Source organism: Triticum urartu, chromosome 3 (assembly GCF_003073215.2).
Source record: "Triticum urartu cultivar G1812 chromosome 3, Tu2.1, whole genome shotgun sequence".
Lineage (NCBI taxonomy): Eukaryota > Viridiplantae > Streptophyta > Magnoliopsida > Poales > Poaceae > Triticum > Triticum urartu.
This window is the reverse complement of record NC_053024.1, coordinates 63069534-63086227: the sequence shown is the minus strand read 5'-3', so window position 1 is coordinate 63086227 and position 16694 is coordinate 63069534.

Genomic DNA, 16694 nt, shown 5'->3' with positions numbered 1-16694 from the left:
CAGGTCTCGGGAGGCACCCCTGTGGTGGCATGCAGATCTTTGTCAAGACCATAGATATATGAGATCAGATGAGGATCAGGAGACGACGACCCTCGACGGGGTCCTCGCCAAGGAAATCCACAAGACCCCCGGCAAGCGTCTTGCCGGGGACGACTACGACACCACGGCAAGACCCTTGCCGGGCCCCCAGCAAGGCCCTTATCGAGGACGCCAGCAGGGCCACTGCCAGGCCCGCACTAGCCAATATTCCTCCGCCATTCGCATGCAGCTGCCAGCCCAACCAGCTGGGCAGGCACCTGAGTGGCAACTTGTAGCTTCCAGGCCAAATAAGCAAGCACCTGCGTGGCGACATGCAGATCTTCATGAAGGCCCTACCACCGCGCCACCTCAGCTGCTTGCCTGCCTACATGGCGTTGTTGGAAATATGCCCTAGAGGCAATAATAAAATGGTTATTATTGTATTTCCTTGTTCATGATAATTGTCTATTGTTCATGCTATAATTGTATTAACCGGAAACCGTAATACATGTGTGAATGCATAGACCACAACGTGTCCCTAGTAAGCCTCTAGTTGACTAGCTCGTTGATCAATAGATGGTCATGGTTTCCTGACCATGGACATTGGATGTCATTGATAACGAGATCACATCATTAGGAGAATGATGTGATGGACAAGACCCAATCTTAAGCGTAGCACAAGATCGTGTAGTTCGTTTGCTAAAGCTTTTCTAATGTCAAGTATCATTTCCTTAGACCTTGAGATTGTGCAACTCCCGGATACCGTAGGAATGATTTGGGTGCACCAAACGTCACAACGTAACTGGGTGGCTATAAAGGTGCACTACAGGTATCTCCGAAAGTGTCTGTTGGGTTGGCACGAATCGAGATTGGGATTTGTCACTCCGCATGACGGAGAGGTATCTCTGGGCCCACTCGGTAATGCATCATCATAATGAGCTCATTGTGACTAAGTAGTTGGTCACGGGATCATGCATTATGGAATGAGTAAAGTGGCTTGCTGGTAACAAGATTGAACAAGGTATTGGGATACCGACGATCGAATCTCGGGCAAGTAACGTACCGATTGACAAAGGGAATTGTATACGGGATTGCTTGAATCCTCGACATCGTGGTTCATCCGATGAGATCATCGTGGAACATGTGGGAGCCAACATTGGTATCCAGATCCCGCTGTTGGTTATTGGACGGAGAGTTGTCTCGGTCATGTCTGCATGATTCCCGAACCCGTAGGGTCTACATACTTAAAGTCTGATGACGCTAGGGTTATAGGGAAAGTTTGTACGTGGTTACCGAATGTTTTTCGGAGTCCTGGATGAGATCCCGGATGTCACGAGGCATTCCGGAATGGTCCAGAGGTAAAGGATAATATATAGGAAGTAAGATTTTGACCATCGGAAGTGTTTCAGGCGTCACCGGTAATGTACCGGGACCACAGGAGGGTTCCGGGGGTCCACCGGGAGGGGCCACCAACCCCGGAGGCTTGCATGGGCCGAGAGTGGGAAGGGACTAGCCCCTGAGTGGGCTGGTGCGCCTCCCACCAGGGCCCAAGGCGCGGCTAGGAGGAGAAGGGGGGAAACCCTAGGCGAAGATGGGCCTAAGGCCCACCCTAGGGCGCGCCCCCCCTCTCCCCCTCTTGGCCGCCCCCTCCATCCCATCTAGGGCTGCCGCCCCCCAGGGGTGGGAACCCTAGAGGGGGCGCACCCTCCTCCCCTCCTCCTATAAATAGTGGGGGTTTTGGGGCTGCACAACACATGAGTCTCTCTCCCTCTTGGCGCAGCCCTACCCCTCTCCCTTCTCGTCTCTTGAAGTGCTTGGCGAAGCCCTGCTGGTGTGCCACGCTCCTCCACCATCACCACGCCGTCGTGCTGCTGCTGGACAAAGTCTTCCCCAACCTCTCCCTCTCTCCTTGCTGGATCAAGGCGCGGGAGATGTCACCGGGCTGTACGTGTGTTGAACGCGGAGGCGCCATTGTTCGGCGCTTAGATCGGAATCGACCGTGATATGAATCGTTGCGTGTACGACTCCACCAACCATGTTCTTGTAACGCTTCCGCTTAGCGATCTTCAAGGATATGAAGATGCACTCCCTCTCTCTCGTTGCTAGTATCTCCTAGATTGATCTTGGAGACACATAGGAATTTTTTTAATTATTGCTACGTTCCCCAACAGTGGTATCAGAGCTAGGTCTATGCGTAGATTCTATGCACGAGTAGAACACAAAGCAGTTGTGGGCGATGATTTGTTCAATTTTCTTACCGTTACTAGTCTTATCTTGATCCGGCGGCATTGTGGGATGAAGCGGCCCGGACCGACCTTACACGTACGCTTTCGTGAGACTGGTTCCACCGACTGACATGCACTTGATGCATAAGGTGGCTGGCGGGTGTCTGTCTCTCCCACTTTAGTCAGATCAGATTCGATGAAAAGGGTCCTTATGAAGGGTAAATAGCAATTGGTATATCTACGTTGTGGTTTTGCGTAGGTAAGAAACGTTCTTGCTAGAAACCCATAGCAGCCACGTAAAACATGCAACAACAATTAGAGGATGTCTAACTTGTTTTTGCAGGGTTTGCTATGTGATGTGATATGGCCAAAAGGATGTGATGAATGATATATGTGATGTATGAGATTGATCATGTTCTTGTAATAGGAATCACGACTTGCATGTCGATGAGTATGACAACCGGCAGGAGCCATAGGAGTTATCTTAATTTATTTATGACCTGCGTGTCAATGAAAACGCCATGTAATTACTTTACTTTATTGCTAACCGTTAGCCATAGTAGTAGAAGTAATAGTTGGCGAGGCAACTTCATGAAGACACGATGATGGATATCATGATGATGGAGATCATGGTGTCATGCCGGTGACGATGGTGTTCATGCCGCGCCTCGAAGATGGAGATCAAAGGCGCAAGATGATATTGGCCATATCATGTCACTTTATGATTTGCATGTGATGTTTGTCATGTTTTTACATCTTATTTGCTTAGAACGACGGTAGCATAAATAAGATGATCCCTCATTAAAATATCAAGAATTGTGTTCCCCCTAACTGTGCACCGTTGCTAAGGTCCGTTGTTCCGAAGCACCATGTGATGATCGGGTGTGATAGGTTCTAACGTTCGCATACAACGGGTGTAAGCCAGATTTACACACGCAATACACTTAGGTTAACTTGACGAGCCTAGCATGTACAGACATGGCCTCAGAACACGGAAGACAGAAAGGTCGAACATGAGTCGTATAGTGGATACGATCAACATGAAGATGTTCACCGATGATGACTAGTCCATCTCACGTGATGATCGGACATGGCCTAGTTGACTCGGATCATGTATCACTTAGATGACTAGAGGGATGTCTATCTGAGTGGGAGTTCATTAAATAATTTGATTAGATGAACTTAATTATCATGAACATAGTCAAAAGGTCTTTGCAAATTATGTCGTAGCTCATGCTTTGGTTCTACTATTTTAGATATGTTCCTAGAGAAAATTTAGTTGAGAGTTGACAATAGCAATTATGTAGACTGGGTCCGTGAACTGAGGATTGTCCTCATTGCTGCACAAAAGGGTTATGTCCTTAATGCACCGCTCGGTGTGTTGAACCTCGAGCGTCGTCTGTAGATGTTGGGAAACATCTGACATACACGTTTTGATGACTACGTGATAGTTCAATGCGTAATGCTAACGGTTTAGAATTGTGGCACCAAAGACATTTATGAAACATCGCAGAACATATGAGATGTTCCAAAGACTGAAATTGGGATTTCAGACTAGTGCCCACGTCAAGAGGTATGAGACCTCTGACAAGTTTCTTAAGCCTGCAAACTAAGAGAGAAAAGCTTAGTCGTTGAGCATGTGCTCAGATTGTCTGAGTACTACAATCTCTTGAATCGAGTGGGAGTTAATCTTCCAGATGAGATAGTGATGGTTCTCCATAGTCACTGCCACCAAACTATTGGAGCTTCGTGCTGAACTATAACATATCAGGGATAGACATGATGATCCTTGAGCAACTCGCGATGTTTGACACCGCGAAAGTAGAAATCAGGTAGGAGCATCAATTGTTGATGGTTAAACCACTAGTTTCAAGAAGGGCAAGGGAAAGAAGGGATACTTCATGAAACGGCAAATCAGTTGCTTCTCTAGTGAAGAAACCCAAGGTTGAACCCAAACCTGAGACTAAGTGCTTCTGTAATGAGGGGAACGGTCACTAAAGCAGAACTACCCTAGATACTTGGTAGATGAGAAGGCTGGCAAGGTCGACAGAAGTATTTTGAATATACGTTCTATTATTGTGTACTTTACTAGTACTCCTAGTAGCACCAGGGTAATAAATACCGGTTCGGTTGCTAAGTGTTAGTAACTCGAAATAAAAGGCTACGAAGACTAGCTAAAGGTGAGATGACGATATGTTGGAAGTGTTTCCAAGGTTGATGTGATCAAACATCACACGCTCCATCTACCATCGAGATTGGTGTTAAACCTAAATAATGGTTATTTGGTGTTTGCATTAAGCATATACATGATTGGATTATGTTTATCGCAATACGGTTACTCATTTAAGGAGAATAATGGTTACTCTATTTATTTGAATAATACCTTCAATGGTCTTGCACCAAAAATGAATGGTTTATTGAATCTCGATCGTAGTGATACACATGTTCATGCCAAAAGATATAAGATAGTAATGATAGTACCACATACTTGTGGCACTGCCATTTGAGTCATGTTGGTATAAAACGCATGAAGAAGCTCCATGTTGATGGATCTTTGGACTAACTCGTTTTGAAAAGATAGAGACATGCGAACCATGTCTATTGGTAGATATGCATGAAGAAACTCCATACAGATGGATCATTTGGACTCACTTGTTTTTGAATCACTTGAGACATGCAAATCATACCACATGGGCAAGATGACTGAAAGACCTCGTTTTTAGTAAGATGGAACAAGAAAGCAACTTGTTGGAAGTAATACATTTTGATGTGTGCAGTCCAATGAGTGCTGAGGCACGCAGTGGATATCGTTATGTTCTTACTTCACAGATGATTTGAGTAGATGCTGAGTATATTTACTTGATGAAACACAAGTCTGAATTATTGAAAGGTTTAAGTAATTTCAGAGTGACGTTGAAGATCGTCGGGACAAGAGGATAAAATGCCTATGATATGATCATAGAGATGAATATCTGAGTTACGAGTTTGGCACACAATTAAGACATTGTGGAAATTGTTTCACAACTAATACCGCCTGGAACACCATAGTGTGATGGTGTGTCCGAACATCATAACTGCACCCTATTGGATATGGTGCATACCATGATGTCTCTTATCGAATTACCACTATCGTTTATGGGTTAGGCGTTAGAGACAACCGCATTCACTTTAAATAGGGCACCAGCAATTCCGTTGAGACGACACCGTATGAACTATGGTTTAGAAAAACCTAAGCTGTCGTTTCTTAAAAAGTTTGGGGCTGCGACGCTTATGTGAAAAAGTTTCAGGCTGATAAGCTCGAACCCAAAGCGGATAAATGCATCTTCATAGAATACCTAAAACAGTTGGGTATACCTCCTATTTCAGATCCGGAAGCAAAAGTGATTGTTTCTAGAAATGGGTCCTTTCTCGAGGAAAAGTTTCTCTCGAAAGAATTGAGTGGGAGGATGATGGAGACTTGATGAGGTTATTGAACCGTCACTTCAACTAGTATGTAGTAGGGCACAGGAAGTTGTTCCTGTGGCACCTACACCAATTGAAGTGGAAGCTTATGATAGTGATCATGAAACTTCGGATCAAGTCACTACCAAACCTCATAGGTCGACAAGGATGTGTACTACTTCAGAGTGGTACGTAATCCTGTCTTGGAAGTTATGTTGCTAGACAACAATGAACCTACGAGCTATGGAGAAGCGCTGGTGGGCCCAGATTTCGACGAATGGCTCGAGGCCATAAAATCCGAGAGAGGATCCATGTATAAAAACAAAGTATAGAATTTGGAAGAACTACTTGATGGTCGTAAGGCTGTTGGGTGCAGATGGATTTTAAAAGGAAGACAGATAATGATGGTATGTGTCACCATTAAGAAAGCTCGACTTGTCGTTAAGATGTTTCCGACAAGTTCAAGGAGTTGACTACGATGAGACTTTCTCACTCGTAGCGATGCTAAGAGTCTGTTGGAATTATGTTAGCAGTTACTGCATTATTTATGAAATCTTGCATATAGGATGTCAAAACATTGTTTCCTCGATGTTTTTCTTGAGTAAAGGTTGTATGTGATACAACCAGAAGGTTTTGTCAATCCTGAAAGATGCTAACAAGTATGCAAAGCTCCAGCAATCCTTCTAAGGACTGGAGTAAGCATCTCGGAATTGGAATGTACGCTTTGATGAGATGATCAAAGATTTTGGGTTTATACAAAGTTTATGAGAAACTTGTATTTCCAAAGAAGTGAGTGGGAGCACTATAGAATTTTTGATGAGTATATGTTTTTAACATATTGATGATCAGAAATGATGTAGAATGTGTGGAAAGCATACAGGGTTATTTGAAAAGTGTTTTTCAATGGAAAACCTGGATTAAGCTACTTGAACATTGAGCATCAAGATCTATAAGGATAGATCAAAAACGCTTAATAGTACTTTCAAATGAATACATACCGTGACAAGATTTTGAAGGAGTTCAAAATAGATCAGCAAAGAAGGAGTTCTTGGCTGTGTTATAAGGTGTGAGTATTGAGTAAGACTCAAGACCTGACCACGGCAGAAGAGAGAGAAAGGACGAAGGTCATCCCCTATGCTTTAGACGTAGGCTCTACAGTATGCTATGCTGTGTACCGCACCTGAAGTGTGCCTTGCCATGAGTCAGTCAAGGGGTACAAGAGTGATCCATGAATGGATCACACGACAGCGATCGAACTTATCCTTAGTAACTAGTGGACTAAGGAATTTTCTCGATTATGGAGGTGGTAAAAGAGTTCGTCGTAAAGGGTTACGTCAATGCAAACTTTGACACTAATCCAGATGACCATGAGTAGTAAACCGGAGTCGTACAGTAGAGCAGTTATTTGGAATAGCTCAAAGTAGCGCGTGGTAGCTGCATCTACAAGATGACATAGAGATTTGCAAAGCACACATGGATCTGAAAGGTTCAGACCCATTGACTAATAAACCTCTCTCACAAGCAAGATATGAACAAACCCCATGGGTGTTGGATTCATTACAATCACATAGTGATGTGAACTAGATTATTGACTCTAGTGCAAGTGGGAGACTGTTAGAAATATGCCCTAGAGGCAATAATAAAATGGATATTATTGTATTTCCTTGTTCATGATAATTGTCTATTGTTCATGCTATAATTGTATTAACCGGAAACCGTAATACATGTGTGAATGCATATACCACAACATGTCCCTAGTAAGCCTCTAGTTGACTAGCTCGTTGATCAATAGATGGTCATGGTTTCCTGACCATGGACATTGGATGTCATTGATAACAGGATCACATCATTAGGAGAATGATGTGATGGAAAAGACCCAATCTTAAGTGTAGCACAAGATCGTGTAGTTCGTTTGCTAAAGCTTTTCTAATGTCAAGTATCATTTCCTTAGACCATGAGATTGTGCAACTCCCGGATACCGTAGGAATGCTTTGGGTGCACCAAACATCACAACGTAACTGGGTGGCTATAAAGGTGCACTACAGGTATCTCCGAAAGTGTCTGTTGGGTTGGCACGAATCGAGACTGGGATTTGTCACTCCGTATGACAGAGAGGTATCTCTGGGCCCACTCGGTAATGCATCATCATAATGAGCTCATTGTGACTAAGTAGTTGGTCACGGGATCATGCATTACGGAACGAGTAAAGTGACTTGTTGGTAACAAGATTGAACGAGGTATTGGGATACCGACGATCGAATCTCGGGCAAGTAACGTACCGATTGACAAAGGGAATTGTATACGGGATTGCTTGAATCCTCGACATCGTGGTTCATCCGATGAGATCATCGTGGAACATGTGGGAGCCAACATGGGTATCCAGATCCCGCTATTGGTTATTGGCCGGAGAGTTGTCTCGGTCATGTCTACATGATTCCCGAACCCGTAGGGTCTACACACTTAAGGTCCGATGACGCTAGGGTTATAGGGAAAGTTTGTACGTGGTTACCGAATGTTGTTCGGAGTCCCGGATGAGATCCCGGACGTCACGAGGAGTTCCGGAATGGTCCGGAGGTAAATGATAATATATAGGAAGTGAGGTTTTGACCACCGGTAGTGTTTCGGGCGTTACCAGTAATGTACCGGGACCACAGGAGGGTTCCGGTGATCCACCGGGAGGGGCCACCAGCCCCGGAGGCTTGCATGGGCCAAGAGTGGTAAGGGACCAGCCCCTGAGTGGGCTGGTACGCCTCCCACCAGGGCCCAAGGCGCAGCTAGGAGGAGAAGGGGGGAAACTATAACGCCCCGAGACCGATGTGCCAGGTGTCTTCCAGTTATTCGCTGTTGTTGCCTTGTCATTGCTTGCGTGTCATGCATTTCATATCATGCCATCAAGTGCATTTCATTTGCATACGTGTTCGTCTCATGCATCCGAGCATTTTCCCCGTTGTCCCTTTTGCAATCTGGTGCTCCTATGTCCTCCGGTGTCCCTTTCTACCTCTTTTCGTGTGCGGGTATTAAACGTTCTCGGATTGGACCGAGCCTTTTCATGCGGCCTTGGTTTACTACCGGTAGACCGCCTGTCAAGTTTTGTACCATTTGGACTTCGTTTGATACACCAACGGTTAAACGAGGGACCAAAAAGGCCTCGTGTGTGTTGCAGCCCAACACCCCTCCAAAGTGGCCCAAAACCCACCTAAACCCTCTCCATCATCTAGAGCGTTCGATCACGATCGCGTGGCCGAAAACCGCACCTCATTTGGACTCTCCTAGCTCCCTCTACCTATATATATGTGATCCCCTCCAAAATTCTCGCGCAGTTGAAACCCTAAAAATTCCCCTCGCGCCGCCGGACATTTCTTCCTCCCGCACCGGACATGTCCGCCGCCTCAGCCACCTCACTCCGACCAATCCGGAGACGACAACTCAGCGCCGCCGCCTCTCTCCTCCACTCCCAGGCCGCCACCTGTCCCATGCCTCGTCTCCACCGCGCCGGCCCGCCAGGCCCATCGCGGACCCGCCCGGCCCGGTCGCTGCGCGCCGCCGCCCGCTCCGTCGAGCGCCGCCTCCAGCTCCGGCCCCGACCTCGCCGTCGACCAGTGCCTCCCTGCGCCCGAGGTTCGCCGCCCCGCCGCCTCTCCGGCACAGCCCCACCGCCGATCGGAGTTCTCGTCGCCGCCCAACTCCACTGCCACCGGCGATGGATCCGGCAGCCCCTGATCCTTCTGGATCCGGCCGGTCCCCGCCCTGCCTTGCCATCATCGCCGGGCACCGCCGTCCCTGGCTCCCTCGATCCAGGAGGGATCGAGGAGGACGACGATGCCGTCTCCATTGACCGCGCACGCGCCTAACGTGGGCCTCCCTGCGGCCCATCTCCGTCCGAGGCCAACACCCTCCAGCGCCGGCCCGCCTCACCGCCGATTCGGCCCAAGCGCCCGTTGACCCTGTTCACCGAGGTCTATTTTTTTCGTCTAAGTCCCAGATCTGCTATATTTTTATGCCTCCTTCATCATGTCATAACTCATCAACCGTTGCTCCGATTCGTGCGTGTAGCATATCAAAATGTTCTTCTCGACGAGTACATCATTTCATCTCATTGCATCATTTTCATTTGAGCTCATCTTAGCCCTGAAATGTTATTGGAAGAGGGCTATGTGAGGAAAGTTTCAGATCTGTTTCAGCAAATAGCCTTTTGTCATTTTTTCCATGATTAATGTGTGCGTGCTATGATCCTGAGCTCTACATGTGTTTTGTAGAATGACATGTTATCTTTACAGGGGTGTATGCCATGTATTTTTGTGATCTTTGTGGTGGCTAGCACAAGCATGCAAAGTAGCTTACTCAATGATGCTGATTTCAGGGACTTAGAATTTCACCAAGTCTTTGTCCTGTTATTGTTTTTATGCCATATGTTCATGTTGTTTCCTAGTGATCCGTGCCTCTTTTGAGGATGATCAGTAAGGATGTTTTGTAGATATTGTGGTGCTCTCTCCATCCATGTCTTTGTTTGCAATTATGGAGCACCCTAGCTTGAGTCAATTGAGCTCCACTTTTGCTATAAAATATTCCTGGCAGATTGTTAACATGTTTTGCAATTTTGCCAAGCTTGTTGTTGTTGATCCGTGCATGCTATGTTGTTGTTCTTGCCATGTCTAGCTTCTATGCCATGTCTTCTTGCCGGGTGTATGCTTAGTTTGTCATGCAATGCCTCGTAGTGAGTGCATCAAACTCGTGAACATGCCTACTCGTTATCTGTTTTGCATGCTCTAGTTTTTCACCAAGTCTAAATCTGTTTATGTTTTTGCTATGTTCACATGCTTGCAATTGTATTTTCTGATCCCGTTTGGCTCATGGTCACTAAGGGACTTTTGTTATATGCTTTGAGTAGTTTCATGTCATGCCTTGCTTTGCCATGATATGTTCCTGTAGCATGTAGTTTTCATGCTCTAAAGATGGCTTCCTGATGTTAAATTCCTGATATGCTGTTAAATTTCTCTAAGTCTGAAACCTGTTATCTTTTGCATTTTTGCCATGCTTGTTTGAACCTGCTATTGAGTGAATTAGCCGTAGCTCAGTGTTCATCTTTTGTCAAGCATCCTGAGTGGCTCCCTGCCATGTATTTTTTTTGCCATGTTTGAGTCCTGTAGCATATTTATCTTGATGCATTTAGTTGGTCACTTGCTGATTATCGCAGACCGGTGCAATATTTGTTTTGCTCGCCATTTCCAAACCGTGCATCCAATTCTGGTGATCTTTATATCGATTTCGACCGAAATCAACTCCTATTTCCAGTGGCACTCTTGGATTTCCAATTTGAGGCCAGGTTCATTCATTCCTTTCCAAATCATGCATATGCATCACATACCGCATCACGCATATCATGCCATGTTCATGTGTTGGTTGTTTACTTTGTTGTGTGCTTCTTTCCGGTGTTGCTTCTTCGGGTTGGTTCCGATATCGTCGCGTTTGTGAGGATCTGTTCGACTACGTCCGTTTGTCTTCTTCATGGACTCGTTCTTATTCCTTGCGGGATTTCAGGTAAGATGACCATACCCTCGAAATCACTTCTATCTTTGCTTGCTAGATGCTCGCTCTTTTGCTATGCCTATGCTGCGATACCTACCACTTGCTTATCATGCCTCCCATATTGTTAAGCTAAGCCTCTATCCCACCTTGTCCTAGCAAACTGTTGTTTGGCTATGTTACCGCTTTGCTCAGCCCCTCTTATAGCGTTGTTAGTTGCAGGTGAAGATGAAGTTTGTTCCTTGTTGGAACATGGAGATGTTGTTCCTTGTTGGAACATGGAGATGTTGTTCCTTGTTGGAACATGGAGATGTTGTTCCTTGTTGGAACATGTTTATTTGTTGGGATATCACAATATTATCTTGTTTATCTTAATGCACCTATATACTTGGTAAAGGGTGGAAGGCTCGGCCTTATGCCTGGTGTTTTGTTCCACTCTTGCCGCCCTAGTTTCCGTCATATCGGTGTTATGTTCCCGGATTTTGCGTTCCTTACGCGGTTGGGTTATAATGGGAACCCCTTGACAGTTCGCCTTGAATAAAACTCCTCCAGCAATGCCCAACCTTGGTTTTACCATTTTCCACCTAGCCTCTTTTTCCCTTGGGTTTCCGGAGCCCGAGGGTCATCTTTATTTAAACCCCCCGGGCCAGTGCTCCTCTGAGTGTTGGTCCAAACTAGAGCCCTGTGCAGCGCCTCCTCGGGAAAACTCGAGGTTTGGTTTTAGTTGTATGGAGCGCTCATCTGAGTGTGCCCTGAGAACGAGATATGTGCAGCTCCTATCGGGATTTGTCGGCACATTCGAGCGGTGTTGCTGGACTTGTTTTACCATTGTCGAGGATGTCTTGTAACCTGGATGCCGAGTATGATCGGATTGTCTTGGGAGAAGGAATATCCTTCGTTGACCGTGAGAGCTTGTGATGGGCTAAGTTGGGACTCCCCTGCAGGGATTTGAACTTTCGAAAGCCGTGCACGCGGTTATGGGCAGATGGGAATTTGTTAATGTCCGGTTGTAGAAAACCTGAAACTTAACTTAATTAAAATACATCAACCGCGTGTGTTGCCGTGATGGTCTCTTTCCGGCGTTGTCCGGGAAGTGAACACGGTGTTGGAGTAATGCTTGACGTAGGTTGTTCTAGGATCACTTCTTGATCATAGTTTCTCGACCGTGCTTTTGCCTTCTCTTCTCGCTCTCATTTGCGTATGTTAGCCACCATATATGCTAGTCGCTTGCTGCAGCTCCACATCATACCTTTACCTTACCCATAAGCTTAAATAGTCTTGATCGTGAGGGTGTGAGATTGCTGAGTCCCCGTGACTCACAGATTACTTCCAAAACCAGCTTGCAGGTGCCGATGATATCGTGCAGGTGACGCAACTGAGCTCAAGAAGGAGCTCGATGAAATTCGCGTTCGTTATGTTGTTCCGTTTCCAATTGATCAATAGTGGAGCCCAGTTGGGACAATCGGGGATCTGTGTAGCATTTGGGGTAGTCTTCTTTTATTTTGGTTCCGTAGCCGGACCTTGTGTGTATCTGGATGATGTAATGTTTTATTCATGTATTGTGTTAAGTGACGATTGTAAGCCAACTATGTACCTCCTTTCTTATTCATTACATGGGTTGTTGTGAAGATTACCTCACTTGCGACATTGCTTTCAATGCGGTTATGCCTCTAAGTCGTGCTTCGACACATGGGAGATATAGCCACATCGAGGGCGTTACAAGTTGGTAATCAGAGCCTTCCCCGGCCTTAGGAGCCCCCTGCTTGATCGCATCATTGGTGTTGTTGAGTCTAGAAAAATGTTTTGAGTCATTTAGGAATTATATATATCGGAGAGTTAGGAATTCTTTTTACTCCTCAGTCCCTTCGTCGCTCTGGTGAGGCATCCTGACGTAGAGTCTTGACTCTTCTCTTCTCAAATTTCACTAAAAAAAATTTAGGATCACGCGGGTATTTCCGGCTTATTCTGCGAGCCAATCCTTTGGTTGTTTTGAGTTGTGGTATTCGAGTTGCTTAGAAGTCAATTGTTGATTCCATACCCTTTCTAAGCGGTGTTCTCATATTTCTTTGAGAGTACTAATCCTTCATGGTCTTCGAGTTTGTCATCTCAATTTCTTCTCAACCGGCGTGTTTCTCTTCAAGTAGATCCGATCTTTTCAACATCCGCAAGTTCAATTCTAAGTTTTCTTTCAACTGTGCTCATTTCTTCTGTCCTAAGCTGTCTTTGTTTTCCTGCCCTCCCACCCTTTTTCCTCAAGGACTCAGATGTCTTAATCAAGCATCCATCTTATGGATATGAAGAATCCCCATTCTGTTCCGTCAATATTCTTACCCGGTGGTTCTCGTGAAGATGCTCTACACGTTCATCATTCTTCATTCTTTTCTTCCCCAGTGGAACCAATTCAAGCTTTTGGTGTTGATCATATCCCTTTTTCCTCATTTCTAATACCTTCTCATGCCGGTGCACCTCATATTCATTCTTTTCTCGCTATTCATTTGTTCCGAAGTGCTGAAGAAATCTCAGAAGATTCGTGTTTCCACTCTACATTCGTTCAAGCTCTTTTGAGGATGTTATCTCATTCAAGCCATTTAATTCAACCGGTGCAATCTTTTTTTTCAAGTAATCTTTTCAACGGTGTTTCTTTGAGTGGGCCCTAACCCACAGGTTTTTTCCCAGGATCTTACCTGACTCTTCTAATTTTTCCGGAGCTTCTCAATTTTTTTTCCAAGTTGACGTAAGAATGAATTTTTCATCAGTCAAATGTCTTTCTCCAAGATCGGTCAAATTCTTTTCATCGTTGGTTTAACATTTCTAATTTTCATCCCGGAGTATCTCAACAATTCTCAGTGGTGGTTCTCGTCATCATTCTCAACATTTGAAGACCGAGGAATAATTTCTCTTCAATCATATCCGTTCTTGTGAAGATTCTCAGTTCTAGCTTGATGCCATCCTCTCATAATTGTTTTGGTTGTGAGAATTCTTTTCACCCATCCAGAGAAATTCAAGATTCTGTTCGGTTTGATTATCCGGAGCCCATCATCTAAGATTTATTCATTCCAGCTTTCAGCTCACATTCTCCAAATCTTACCGGTGCTTCGTTCATATATCCTCTTATCAGTTCATGATCTCTTCGTTCTCATGTATCCAGATTGTCTCAAGTATCTTCGTTCATTTTCTAATTCTTACCGGTGTTTCATCTCTTTTCTTCTTCCATTTCCAATTCTTACGGTGGTTCATTCAAGATATCTCTTCTTTCGTTATCATATCAGATTCATTCGTTGTTTCAATCCTTCTGGTGGTTCGTCGAAGACCTTTCTCAAGTTTGCGCTATATCTATCTTAATCCTTTCTACGAGAATAAGTAGTATGCCAAATTCGTTGCTTGTCATCAATTTAAATTGATGAAGGATAAGCATAATGTAATTCTTATTCTTGTTTCATCGAGTGAATTCAATTCCTTATTCCGTATGCTTATCACATTCTCGGTTTCACTTGTTTCATCTTTTCTTTCTCGGAGTTCCAAGCCCCAGTTATCACGGAGATCCATCTAAAGCATTACAAGGTTTCACCTTGTATTTTCAACTTCTCTTTCTTTTCGTTATCCTTTTGTTACTGGAGTTCTTCATGCAAATTCTACATGATGGTTCAGCTAGGATTTAATTCCTTCTCGAAGTGTTCATTGAGTTTCTTTTCAGAGGAGCTCAAGCATTCTTCATCTTGCATCCAAAGTGCAATTCTTCCATATCTCATCTTTTGAGGTGGTATTATGTCATTTTTCATCATTTGAGTTCATGTTTCATGATTCACATGTTGTCAAGGAGGTATTTTAAATCCACAAATCTCTTCATTGGAGTTATCTTGGGTTATATTTCACCTAAAACCTTCCCTAAGAAATGTTGCTATTGGGGTGCTTATCAATAATCCAAGTTTCCTCCTATTCTCGCGAAGAAAGATGTTTTCATCTCTCCGTCGCTCTCAAGCAAGCAATTGTTTTCGTTTGTGGCAGGTTTTCACCTCAAGTTTTTGAGATGTTTTCCATAAGCCTATATCAAGCTTATCCTTTTCGTTGTTGTTTTCCCAACAACCCCGTGCAATCCTTTCTTGCAAGGATGCTTTCCAAGTTCAATTGTGGTAGAAGTTGTCATTTTCTTCTCCGATCTTTTGTTCCGACGATCTACCTTTGATTCCTTCATCCGGAGGCATTGTGATGTTGCTCTTTTCAACACATCGTCTTGTTTTGTCAGGATCGTGTTCTTTTCATGCTTATCCATTTAACCGGTGTGTTGTGCCCTCTGATCTAGTTTTTTCCATCTTATCAAGTCTTGCTTTTTTTCAACCGGAGTACTGTCCGAATTTACTCTTCTTCGTTCCTCTTTTCTAACGGAGTGTTTCAACTTTGTTCATCTTCGTTGTATTCTATATTTCTATTTGTTCTACCTCGCAAGGTTCTTTGGTTTCACTCGTTTGTCAAAGGAGCAACTTAGTTTTACCTCTTCTCTTTCTCCTCCGTTTTTCCCTCTGGTGCCATTCTAGATCTCGGGACGAGATCCTCTCGTAGTGGTGGAGTGTTGTAACGCCCCGAGACCGATGTGCCAGGTGTCTTCCAGTTATTCGCTGTTGTTGCCTTGTCATTGCTTGCGTGTCATGCATTGCATATCATGTCATCATGTGCATTTCATTTGCATACGTGTTCGTCTCATGCATCCGAGCATTTTCCCCATTGTCCGTTTTGCAATCTGGCGCTCCTATGTCCTCCGGTGTCCCTTTCTTCCTCTTTTCATGTGCGGGTGTTAAACGTTCTCGGATTGGACCGAGACTTGTCATGCGGCCTTGGTTTACTACCGGTAGACCGCCTGTCAAGTTTCGTACCATTTGGACTTCGTTTGACACTCCAACGGTTAACCGAGGGACCGAAAAGGCCTCATGTGTGTTGCAGCCCAACACCCCTCCAAAGTGGCCCAAAACCCACCTAAACCCTCTCCATCATCTAGAGTGTTCGATCACAATCACGTGGCCGAAAACCGCACCTCATTTGGACTCTCCTAGCTCCCTCTACCTATATATATGTGATCCCCTCCAAAATTCTCGCGTAGTTGAAACCCTAAAACTTCCCCTCGCGCCACCGGACGTTTCTTCCTCCCGCACCGGACATGTCCGCCGCCTCAGCCACCTCACTCCGACCAATCCGGAGACGACAACTCAGTGCCGCTGACTCTCTCCTCCACTCCCAGGCCGCCACCTATCCCGCGCCTCATCTCCACCGCGCCGGCCCGCCGGGCCCATCGCGGACCCCCCCGGCCCGGTCGCCGCGCGTTGCCGCCCGCTCCGCCGAGCACCGCCACCAGCTCCGTCCCCGACCTCGCCATCGACCAGTGCCTTCCTGCGCCCGAGGTTCGCCGCGACGCCGCCTCTCCGGCACAGCCCCGCCGCCGACCGGAGTTCTCGTCGCCGCCCGACTCCACTGCCACCAGGGATGGATCCGGCAGCC